The following is a 12,131-nucleotide window of genomic DNA, read 5'->3' on the forward strand; positions in this document are numbered from 1 at the left end:
TCATTATGCTGCAAAATGTCCTTATAAGGATAAAGGAAAAGAACCTGCTAGATGGAACAAGAAACAAAGTGCAAATAAGAAAAGCTACTACACCCATGAAGATAGTGATGGCTTATCAAACAATGATGAAGATGAACAAGGTAATAAATATAAGCTGTTAATGACATTTGAAGATGATGATTATGAGGATGCTGTAGATGTGAATAATCTCTATAATGAAATTACTAGACTCAAGAGATGCATAGAAGAAAAGAATGTGATCATTGATACTTTGCAATTTCAAATTGATGAAAAGGAAAAACATCTTGAAAAACTAGAAGGTGAAATTGTTGGTCTCAGAAAAGAAATTGAGAAAACAAAAGCTATTAATCTTAAGTTTGTCAAAGGATCTGAAACTTTGGATGAGATTATCAATGTGCAGCGGTCTCCTCTAAACAAGACAGGTTTGGGCTATAATGGAGAAACCTCTCAAGCATCCACCTCAAAAAGTTATCTTGATGCAGCAAGAAGAAATGAGCAGAAGAACAATGAAGATAATCAGGTAAAGCAGGGACGAATTACAAACAGAAACTATCAGGGACAATCCTTCTTAAGGGTGAACAAAAGCTACAACCAACCACAGGTAAAATCTTCTCAGTTTGGCTCAAGAATAGATGAAAATAGAAATTACAATCAGTTGGCTGGTAGATTCAATAACCGCAGAAGCTTCTTCAATGGACAATGCTTTTCTTGCCATAACTTTGGTCACAAAGCAGCTCAATGTGTTGCATATAAAACAATCATGACTAGGGAAGCTCAAAAACAAAGAAGTATGACAGGGATTACAAAAAGAACCTATAACAACTTTTCGGTTCTTGAAAATGAAGTTGAATGTTCTATTTGCAATAATTTTGGTCATAAAGACTCTGAATGCAGGAGCAGGTTTCAGGAGAAAAAGGAACAAGCCACGAGCACCAAAACATGGAGAATAAAGGAACCTCAAACAGAAAGATGTGGGATAGCATTTTATGCAGAAGGACAGGAAAATCTATGGTACATTGACAGTGGATGTTCGAAACATATGACAGGTGATAAAGAAAAACTTGAATCTTATTCTACTTTAGAAAAGGGAAAGAAAGTTTCTTTTGGAAATGATACTCCTGCAACTATAAAAGGAAAAGGTATTGCTCCTTTGAAAGAAAAGGTCAAGGCTGGAAATGTTTTATATGTTGATGGATTGAAGCATAATCTACTAAGTGTCAGCCAGATGTGTGATCAAAAAACCGAGGTTATTTTTAGATCGAATGGATGTCTTGTTCGTGATCTTGATACAGGTAAAACAGTTCTCAAAGGCAAAAGAACTCCAAATAATCTGTACATATTTGAAGAAGGACAACAACAATGCTATCTTAGCAAGGATGAAGAGCACTGGTTATGGCATCGAAGGTTGGGACATCTAAGCTTCTCACAAATAAGGAAAGCATGCAAATATCAGGCAGTTCGCGATCTTCCAGATATCAAAATTCCAGACAACACCATATGCAAATCTTGTCAGTTTGGAAAGCAAACCAGAACTAACTTTCCAGAGAAGGAAGGATCAGCTAGCTTGCCTCTTGAGCTAGTCCATACAGATGTATGTGGTCCATTTAGGAAAAGGACACCTCGAGGAGAAGAATATCTGATATTATTCATTGATGATTTCTCAAGGTTTGTTTGGTTAGGGCTTATGAAGCACAAAGATGAAGCATTCGAAAAATTCAAATCCTTCAAAGCATTGGTTGAAAATGAATCAGGACACAAAATTAAGTGCCTCAGATCTGACAGAGGTGGGGAGTTCACCTCAAATGAATTTTTCGATTTCTGTGACGAACATGGGATAAGAAGAGAATTCTCTACAGCTAGAACTCCTCAGCAAAATGGGGTTGTGGAAAGAATGAACAGAACTATCCAACAAATGGCTCGTGCTATGCTCGATGAATCAGGTACTCCTGCAACCTTCTGGGGTGAAGCTGCACATGCTGCTGTTATTATTCTTAACAAAACAAATGTCCGAGTAAACAGCACTCAAACACCTCATGAGCTTTGGAGTGGTAAAACTCCTTCCGTGAAGCACTTCAAAATCTTTGGGAGCAAATGTTATATTAAGAATACTGATGAGCAACTTGGCAAACTTGAACCAAGAGCAGATGAGGGCATTCTTCTTGGTTATTCTCCACATAGCAAAGCATACAAGTGCTACAATAAAAGACTTGGCAGAATTGTTGACAGTATTGATATAGTGGTTGATGAGAAGGGATATATTCCTAGGCAAGTTCATCATGAAGACATTGAAGAAGATGAAGGTTACTCTCAAAGGCGAAATGATGAAGAAGAAGAACCTCAAGAAGAAGAAGAATCTCAAGAAGAACCAGAGGAGCAGACAAGAATAGAAGAGAAGACTCCATCCAGATATGTTCAAAAGAATCATCCAGAAACTCAGATTGTGGGGCAGAAAGAAGCAAGAGTACAAACAAGAAGGACACTTGCAGAAGCTTCAAGCTACTTGGCATTACTCTCCTCCACTGAACCACAAAATGTGAAAGAGGCATGCAAAGATGAATGTTGGGTCAAAGCAATGGATGAAGAACTTGAGCAAATCGAAAAGAACAACACTTGGGAATTAGTTCCTAGACCAAAAGATAAGAATGTAATAGGAACAAAATGGGTCTTCAAGAATAAATTAAATGAAAATGGAGAAGTAATTAGAAACAAGGCCAGACTTGTTTGTAAAGGGTATGCACAGCAAGAAGGAATAGATTTTGAAGAGACCTTTGCTCCTGTGGCAAGACTTGAGGCCATCCGAATGTTCCTTGCTCTCTCAAGCTTTCAAAACTTCAAGGTATTTCAAATGGACGTGAAATCAGCGTTCCTGAATGGAGACTTAGAAGAAGAAGTATATATTGAGCAGCCAGATGGCTTCATTCTTGGGAATGATCCAAACCTTGTATGCAGATTGAAAAAGGCACTCTATGGACTCAAACAAGCTCCAAGGGCTTGGTACTATCGGTTGGACAAATATCTTCACCAACAAGGCTTTTCAAAAGGATCAGCAGATAGCAATCTCTATATAAAAGTTGAAAATAACAAATTGCTAATTCTTGTTGTTTATGTAGATGATATTATTTTTGGCAGCAATGAAGAGACTATGAGTCAAAACTTTGCCTTGGTTATGCAGAAAGAATTCGAAATGTCACTTCTTGGAGAATTGACATATTTTCTTGGATTGCAAATCCAACAAAATGAAGGAGGTATCTTCTTGTCTCAAACCAAATACCTCAAGCAGATCTTGAAGAAGTATGGCATGGAAGAGTCAAAGCCAGTATGTACACCCATGGTTATAGGATGCAGCCTCAGTGCAAATGATGAATCAGCAGCAGTTCACCAACCCACTTATAGATCCATGATTGGGAGTTTGCTTTATTTGACAGGTACTCGACCAGATATTACACATGCAGTAGGAATGGTTGGAAGATTTCAAGCCAACCCAAAGGAAACTCATCTTCAGGCAGTCAAAAGAATCTTCAAATATCTTCAAGGGACCCAAAACTATGGCTTATGGTATCCTAGAAATACAGATCTCACTCTTCATGCTTACACAGATGCAGATTGGGCTGGAAGTGTGGATGATAGGAAAAGCACAAGTGGTGGTGCTTTCTTCATGGGTTCCAGATTAGTATCTTGGTTCAGCAAGAAACAGAGTTCGATTGCCTTATCTACAGCTGAAGCAGAATATGTGGCTGCAGCATCTTATTGCACACAACTTCTTTGGATGATGCAGACCTTGCAGGACTTTCAAATCACTTGCACTCCACCCGTCTCTATCTTATGTGATAATACAAGTGCAATCAGCATTTCAAAGAATCCAGTCATGCACTCAAAGACCAAGCACATACCAATCAAGTACCATTTTCTTCGGGAACAAGTGCTTGAGCAGAAGGTCAAGTTGGAGTATGTTCCTTCTAAGGAACAAGTTGCTGATATTCTCACAAAACCACTGCCCAGAGAAACTTTTGAATATCTCAGACAAAAGCTGGGAGTAGTTGATGCTTCATCCTGCTGTTGAAGTTTGTTTATTCTACAGAAAAGTTGGTATACGCAGGTTACGGAAGGGCTATCCGCGTATATACGCAGGTTACGGAAAAGGAAGTCGCGTGTATGTTGGACGCTTGTTGCAGAAAGTATATCCGCGTACATACGCAGTTTCATGCAGGAGAAAACGCGTATATGAAGTTCTGAACAGCAAGGGCAATCTCTGGAGTTCTGAACAGCAATGGGTATGTCAGAATTCTTCAGGCACAGTTTCAGGGGGTGCAGCAGGCACAGGTTCAGGGGGAGCAGCTTAAAAGTCTCATAAAGCATTGTTGGCATTCAGATGTTTTGGTTGTTGGGTTCAGGAGAAGGAGCTCAGAAAGAAATCTTGGTTGCTGATCTAAAAAGATGTTTCTCAGATGCTGCTGGTGACTTTCATAAGTCTTGGTCTAGATCTGTTGTCCCTATGTCATATCTCTTTTATGATGTCAAGGTCATGTAACGGCCTATGTTGGTTTCCCCACTATGCCTGGGATGAATGATGTAATATAATTGATTGTCTCTGATGTGTCCCCTCTTGGTAGGGAGTATGGATGTATGTATTGAGTCTTTTGGTGATAGGAAGGTCCCTTATGGTGTATAAGTCTTGATTCTTGTTGAAGAACATCTTTTGCAGATCTTGCCTACAGTCAGGGGGAGCATGTTTCAGCACAGCCAAGCAGAGGTATCAGCATGTTCTCAGGGGGAGCACAGCCCTTTGCCCTTGATGACAAAGGGGGAGAATGATTCTAAGGATCTGAAGGTTGCCATCAAGTCCAAAGGGGGAGATTGTTGGCATTTTGGCTCAGGTATGGCGCTATGATACAGGTGTTGTCCTTGATGGCAACTCTCTTTGATGACAGATCTCCGTTCAGTCTACAGAATGAAGAGAAATCTCATATACGCAGGTTAATTAAGTCCAAGTTGCGTATACACGCTGGTGATATGCATACTAAGTCGCGTATACGCAGGAGAGCTATATAATAAGGCGCGTATACACGCAGATGCATGAACAGAAAAGTGCGTATATGTCGGGAAGTTTCCTTTTGGTCCATGGTAGTTAGTCCTCGGTACTTGTGCCCATGTCTTTGGACCAAAGTACCTCGACAGTCGTGTAGATCTCTAGTTTCGCAGTTGATGGTTTTGGATTTCTATGGTTTTGGCTCTTGGTATTGAGCAAGGCCTAAGGCTATATAAGGAGAAGAAGATCATTAGGCAATATCATCTTTCGAAAAGGCTTGAATATCTGAAAAGGAAAGAGATCTGATATGCAGGTTCTGGGTTGCTTGATCTAAGCCAAGGAGAGATCACATCGGTTGATGGAAGACTAGATCTAAGGATAGATCGGGATCTAATGGTTTGAAATGCACTATCATGATATGGTTGATTATGCGTATTTCTAGATCTGCATACTGTCGCAATGTTATGTTCTGGGTCTAACTGATGTCTGGTACAGCTGCAAATTGAGAAAGTTTATTTTTAGATCTGTACGCAGGTTGGCTTCGGTAAAAGCGCGTGTATACGCGGGTTTTGCTCATTGAAGTAGCGTATATCTTTTGAAGCTTGATTTTGGGTTTACAGTTGGGTCTGACTGTTATTGCAGAGTTCTGTAGTCTGTTCTGTGTTCTGGTAACTGGTGATTGACAGGGTTCAGTGGTTCAGTGATTCAAAGTTTGGTTGTTTTATGCTTCAATGATCTGTTGTGAAAGGTGAATGAATTGTGGCCTTCAGATTGTAATGTTGTGCTTCAGGAATATCCAGTCTGAAAATGTATGAAAGGTGGTACCTGAAGGAAAGAAGATTGTAGGTCAGCACCTACGTACTAGTATTTTGGCTAGTACAAGAGCAAAGGGGGTTGGAGCTCCCTTCCAAGGAAGTTTGGAGAACGAGAGAAGGTTGTAGCCTTCTGCAGGTTGTAGTCTGCGTACTGGTATAAGGCTGCACCAGTACAAAAGATTGTAAACTGAAGTTTCATATTAAAGAAAGATAGAGACAACTTGCAGCAGGTGGTTTTCACCCACATTGGGTTTCCACCTTATATCTTGGTGTTCATGTGTGTGGCTTTTGATCTGTTCTGTTATACTGCACCTGTTTACTGTTAATGTGGTGAATCATGTCCTGATGAACTTAACTGAAGAATAAGCTAACTAAATTATGAGTTTTCTTCTTATACGCTGTTTTATTTAGTCACAGTAGCGTGTACACGCTGGTTCACTTAACTGAAGTAGCGTATATGTTTCTGAGCATTGAAAAAGTTTGATTGATCTGATAATACTGATTCACCCCCCCTCTCAGTATTATTTCCAACACCTTTATGATTTTCGTTACCCTAGGAGCTCTCGATGGTTCTGAATCCATTTCCACCATAAAAAATGATTTAAACACTCCTAAGATTAGATTTTTTGAAATTTTTATTCCCAAATTTAAACAGAAATTTCTCCCTCAAACAATAAACAAAATCAATATTAATTTCAATTTGAAGTAAGAATAAAGTGAGTGGACCTCAATTCATTTGATTCAGCCTGATCCTGAAGGATGAGGTCTGCTATTCCACATTGCTGAGTCCTTAAAGTTCTTGCCACTTTGCATCGTGTGCTTAACAACCTACAATGGAAAGAAAAAGGACTGTTATTATTTCATTGACTGCATTTTGATTTCTACTTAACTAGTAGTTTCAGGTTTCAGTTTTTCATTTCTACTTACACAATAGTTTTAAGTTTCATTTTTTATTATTATTGATAAATTCCAAATTTAATAAGTAAATTTTTTCATTTTTACTTGGGCAATGGATTTAAATTTCATTTTTTTCATTATTAACACAGTCCAAATTAAATTCCAAATTTATAATACGTAAATTCTTTCACTGCACTTCCATTTTCTACCTAGGGAGTGATTTTAAATCTCATTTTTGTTTGTTATTGACACATTCCAAATTTATAAAATTGTAGGGCAGCACGAAATTACTTAGCTTTGCTGCAGTGTCTCGATTTTGCAACCACAAGTCGCTTCCTATGTTTGTACATGTGATAGCACAATTTTCAAGTTGATGCTACCAAATCTCCTCAAGGTAAAATCTATTTTTTAGGGAAAATAACATGATTAAATATCAAAGATGGTTTTTGAACAACAAACATTTTTTAGATATCAAAGAAGGTAAAATTATACCACAAAATATGTCAAACCTAGTTTTCAGAAAAATAGTTGTGAAATATCAATGAGCATTCTGTTTGGACTACCTTTTCTCATTTGAAGCTTCCTAATTTGCAAACCTGTCTTGACTGTGTGAAACCTAGTTTTCAGAAAAATAGTTGTGAAATATCAATGAGCATTTTGTTTGGACTATCTTTTCTCATTTGAAGCTTCCTAATTTGCAAACCTGTCTTGACTGTCTTTTCTCATTTGAAGCTTTCTAATTTGCAAACCTGTCTTCTATTGAAGAGCTGTTATGTTCCGAACAAATAAATGTTATCTGCGATGTTCCATACAGTCAAAAGCAGTGACATATACAAAAATAATTGCAATTGTTAAGGAGCATTATATTATTGTCATTGAGCTTATTTAATTCCTTACGATTCTCTCATATTTGAGTCTCTTTAAGATATCAAATACCTCAACAATTGTCAATAATTTTTTATAACAGAACCTCCTATTCACTTCTTTCACGAAGGAAATGAATTTAAAATGTTGGCGAAGTGTACAATCATAAATTCAACTAAAGAGCAGAAGCTTAACTCAGTGTTGGCTGGCCATGGACTTGTCACGACTTTGGGAAAGCATCCATATGCACAGGGAAGCATGACAAAGACTGGACCGCCCCTAGTTATTGTGGCAAATGGCCATGATTCATGAAACCAACCCTCAAATGGCTTCTTTCAGTGACATGTGCCTTCTCCCCAGTGAAGTGTTTAAACTAGTGTGATTGTGTGAACAATTTTTGAATTATAAAACTTCATGTTTTTAAAATTAACTTAATTTTTTTTTTAATTCATATAAATTATTTTAAAATATATATTTAAACAGTATGGATTATAGATAGATAAATAAAACATGGACTTTAAACAAGTACTAATTTAAAAGGTTTGCCATTGCCATTAATTCATGAATTTTCATGAAAATGATTGTATAGCATAAAACACTATGAAGTCTGTTGTTGAATACCTAAAACTCTTCAGTAGCTGCATTGCAAGCCTGAAATTGTATTAATGAACAGTTTAATTAATGGATATGATGGTAGCCTTAAGCGGTTGTTGAGAAGTTCATGTCGCTGTCATGTGATGTCAAGTGGCTGTTATTTTCCCTTTTATCATTGCCCTGAAATCCTCTTCCTTGTGGGAAACTTTTCATCTTAGGATGGAAACCAGAAAGAAATTATCCTTCAACGCTTACTATCAATGGCTACAGGTAAGAGAAATAGAAATGGTTATTCCAATGTTATTACGAGGAGGAGGTCTATTTTCACCTCTATGCACCTGTATATGGGAGGCGATAGGTAAGAGAAATACAAATAGAAATGGATTTTCCAGGAGATCTATATTCACCTCTATGCCATGCTTACTCCTGCTGCTGCCTTTGCTTCTGTTGCATGGACTAATGAATCGATAAACTCACTGGCATAATTCATTACAACTGGTAACCTGTCCCTACCCTCACTTATGGTTTTTAATCAACTGGCTCTGGATCCAGAACTCAATCTACGCTTCGGCTGCAGAAGGCAGGGCACAACTCTTTTGGGTAACGTCCCTGCTTACTACTGGCTGTTCTCTCTATCATGCAAAGCATACCCATATGACTCAAACGGAATCACCTTCAGCGCTCTTGATGAGTTGAAAGAAAGAGGCAACAGCAATCGAGGCATTCGCCCTGGCGTTCAGTGTTGGTTTTCTCTGGAAAACGTCGTGAAAAAAAAAGTAAAATTCGATTGCAATTCGATTGCAGGTGTGTCCTCATGCAAATACATTCAAAATCCGCAATGTAAAATTCCGTTGCCTGGACTCGAACCCGGGTCTCTTTCATTTAGAGGCTTCAGCTATGTCCTCATACAAATACATTTAAATCGCAGAAGATCTCCGTGATGTTACAATGAGAAAAGTAAAATTCGATTCCAGCTGTGTCCTCATGCAAATGCATTTAAAACCCTCAGTTTAAAATTCCAGTGCCGCGACTAGAACCCGGGTCTCTAGGTTCTCTTTTACAAATACATTTAAATCCCAGAACCAGCGTTTCTAGGATCTCTTTTACAGATACATTTAAATCCCAGCTGTGTCATGCAAATACATTTAGACCCGCAATGTAAAATTCCGTTGATGCGATTCGAACCCGGGTCTCTAGGGTCTCTTTTACAAACACATTTAAATCCCAGAACATCTCCGCAATGTGACAATGAGAATAGTAAAATTCGATTCCAGCTGTAATTAAAATTTCCGTTGCCGGGACTTGAACCCGGGTCTCTCGGGTGAGAGCCGAGTATCCTAACCGACTAGGCTACAACGGAGCTGCGAATGTATTGTGTATAGTTGTTTCTCTGAAACATAGACACATCGATTACTGCATTCATCAAACAATTGGTTTAGAACATATGCGTCAGTGTACCAAAAAGAAGAACGGATCAACCGGAGAAGTATGGACTTATTTTTTATTAAAAAAAAAAATTAAGGATTTCGTAAATTTATATTGAATTACAAATCTTTACGATGGAGAACAATCACCAGATGGCGTTTGTATGAGTGGATACCATATAAGTAGATGTGAAGGTAATTCAATCCATGAAGGCTGGCTTCCACTCCATTTCTTTCTGCCACATTTTTCAGTAGCAGATTTCTCAGGCGGACCTGCTTTCCAAGAGGGAATCTCTGCCTCCCTGGGCAGATTCTTCATGAATGCCTTGACCAGGGATCTGTCATCAGCTCTGGTGCCTTTGTATTTGCTTGAAGGTTGGATTTTTCTTTTTTGTTAGAGTTTTTTGCAGGACTTATGATGCTCTGTTTCATCTTTACTTGGATTTGGGCGTCTGCTTGCCCAGCTGTATTTGTTTGAAGGTCGGCTTTTTCTTTCTTGTTAGAGGTTTTTGCAGGAGGACTTATGATGCTCTGTTTCATCTTTACTTGGATCCCAGCTATATTTGTTTGAGGGTCGGCTTTTTCTTTCTTGTTAGAGGTTTTAGCTGGAGAACTTATGATGCTCTGTTTCATCTTTACTTGGATCTGGACTTCTGTTTGTCAGCTTTTTACTTCCTGGGATTCCTATCCCCTGTGTTTTTGTATGTCCTGTTTTGGTATTGTGGTGTTTTTGGTTTCCCGGTGATGATCGCTATCACCATCGCTACTGGTAGTAGTTTGCATTGAAGACTCACAGTATATGTAACATCTTTTATTCCTGGTAATGAAAGACGGTCGTTTGTATAGGTAACATCTTTTATTCCTGCTAATAAAAGACGGGTGTTTTTGTTATTGAAAACAAAAAAGTAGGTGTAAAGATAGTTTAACAATCATGGATTCTAGTCGAATCTTAATAGTATAACTAGTTGACAATGGGTTTTGTCAGTAATAAAGTTACCCAAGATCAAATCTCATAGGGTGGTTGTGATCTACTTGCAGATCTGAAAATTAAAAAAATAGAGAATCACAGAACAGACTGTAGACACAAACACTGGAATAACACAGGTCTGTAAACAATACCACTCACTTTATTATGAAGAAGAGATGAGCATTTTATAAACAATGCCATCATTCTCTTTATTACAAAAGATAAAATCAAACTGCATAATTAGATAAAGTCAATATATTTTAGATGTTTCCTTTTTCCTAGTTTTTCAGATGTTTCCCTCTTTTCTATTCTTGGATGTTTCCAATGAAATAGTACGCTTTTTCTTGGTTGCCCAATTAGTGAGATGTTGCTGATTTTTGTGTCCTTTCTGGTTGCCCAATTCCTCCCTGTTTAGATCAGGAAGCGTCCCGGCTTCCTCCACCAACTGAGGGAAATTGCGTTGCAATGTTTCTGCATTGATCCATTTTGCCTGTGCTGGTGTGTGTCCCTTCCGACCAACCAAATATGAGAAGTATGGCTGATGTCGTGTATCCCGTTTCTTGAAGTCCAGAATTGTATCTTTGAGCAGAGGAGGCTGAAAATCTGGAATATTATCAACCGGATGATGAATTGTAACAGATTCCTCAAGGAGAGGTGGTTCAAATAATTTGAGATTATTAACATTAAGAACATCGTGGATGCCAAGCTGGGAAGGCAAGTCCAAGCGATATGCATTTTCTCTAATGCGTTCCAGAACAGTATATGGGCCATATCTCAGAGGGTGCAGCTTATGATGCTGGCCCTTGAAGCGTTGCTTGTCCAACAAGAGCCACACACGATCTCCAGGTTGAAAAGACAAGTGTGTTTGCTGCTTGTCATGTCTCTGTTTGGCACGATCTTGGGCTGCTTGCAAAGCAGCAGTTACTTGAGCTTGGCGTTGAGGAATGGAGTGTATAAAATGATGAGCTGATTTTTGTTCCTGTTGTTGATGTGCAGACCCAGAAGGGTTGATTGTCAATGGCATCTCAGAGGGTGCACTTGGTTGAAACCCAAAGCAAACCTCAAAAGGTGAGAAACCAGTTGAGGAGTGTGTTGCTCGATTGTAACTATGTTGAATGATGTGCAAATATGTATCCCACTGTTTGTTTTTGGAAAAGTAGCTGCGAAGTGAGTGAACCAAAGTACGATTGACAACTTCGGTTTGTCCATCTGTTTGTGGGTGGAAGGCAGTGGAGAAACGAAGTTGGCAACGCAACAAAGACCAAAGAGTATGCCAAAAGGTACTGAGAAAGCGAGAATCACGATCTGAAATAATGCTACTTGGCAAACCAAAGTGTGGCCACACATGATGGAAGAAGAGATCCGCGGCTTGAGCAGCAGAAGTAGTCTTATGACAAGGAAGAAATATAGCCATCTTGGAGAAACGACATACCACTACCCAGATAGCATCATGTTTACGAAAAGTAGTAGGAAAGCCACTTTAAAATTCCATGGAAATGGATTCCCAAGGACGAGAGGGAATT

General features: G+C 38.7%; 1 non-coding gene across 1 annotated transcript; it reads right to left on the minus strand.

The window, feature by feature from the left end:
* Window positions 1-9,504: 9,504 nt before the first annotated feature.
* TRNAE-CUC (transfer RNA glutamic acid (anticodon CUC)) lies at window positions 9,505-9,577 on the minus strand. The gene has a single exon. It is a non-coding gene; the product is annotated as a tRNA-Glu (tRNA).
* Window positions 9,578-12,131: the final 2,554 nt, after the last annotated feature.

The sequence above is a fragment of the Pinus tabuliformis genome, chromosome 6 (genome assembly GCF_031772625.1).
Source record: "Pinus tabuliformis cultivar Carrire ecotype Pingquan chromosome 6, CPIR1, whole genome shotgun sequence".
Classification (NCBI taxonomy): Eukaryota; Viridiplantae; Streptophyta; class Pinopsida; order Pinales; family Pinaceae; genus Pinus; species Pinus tabuliformis.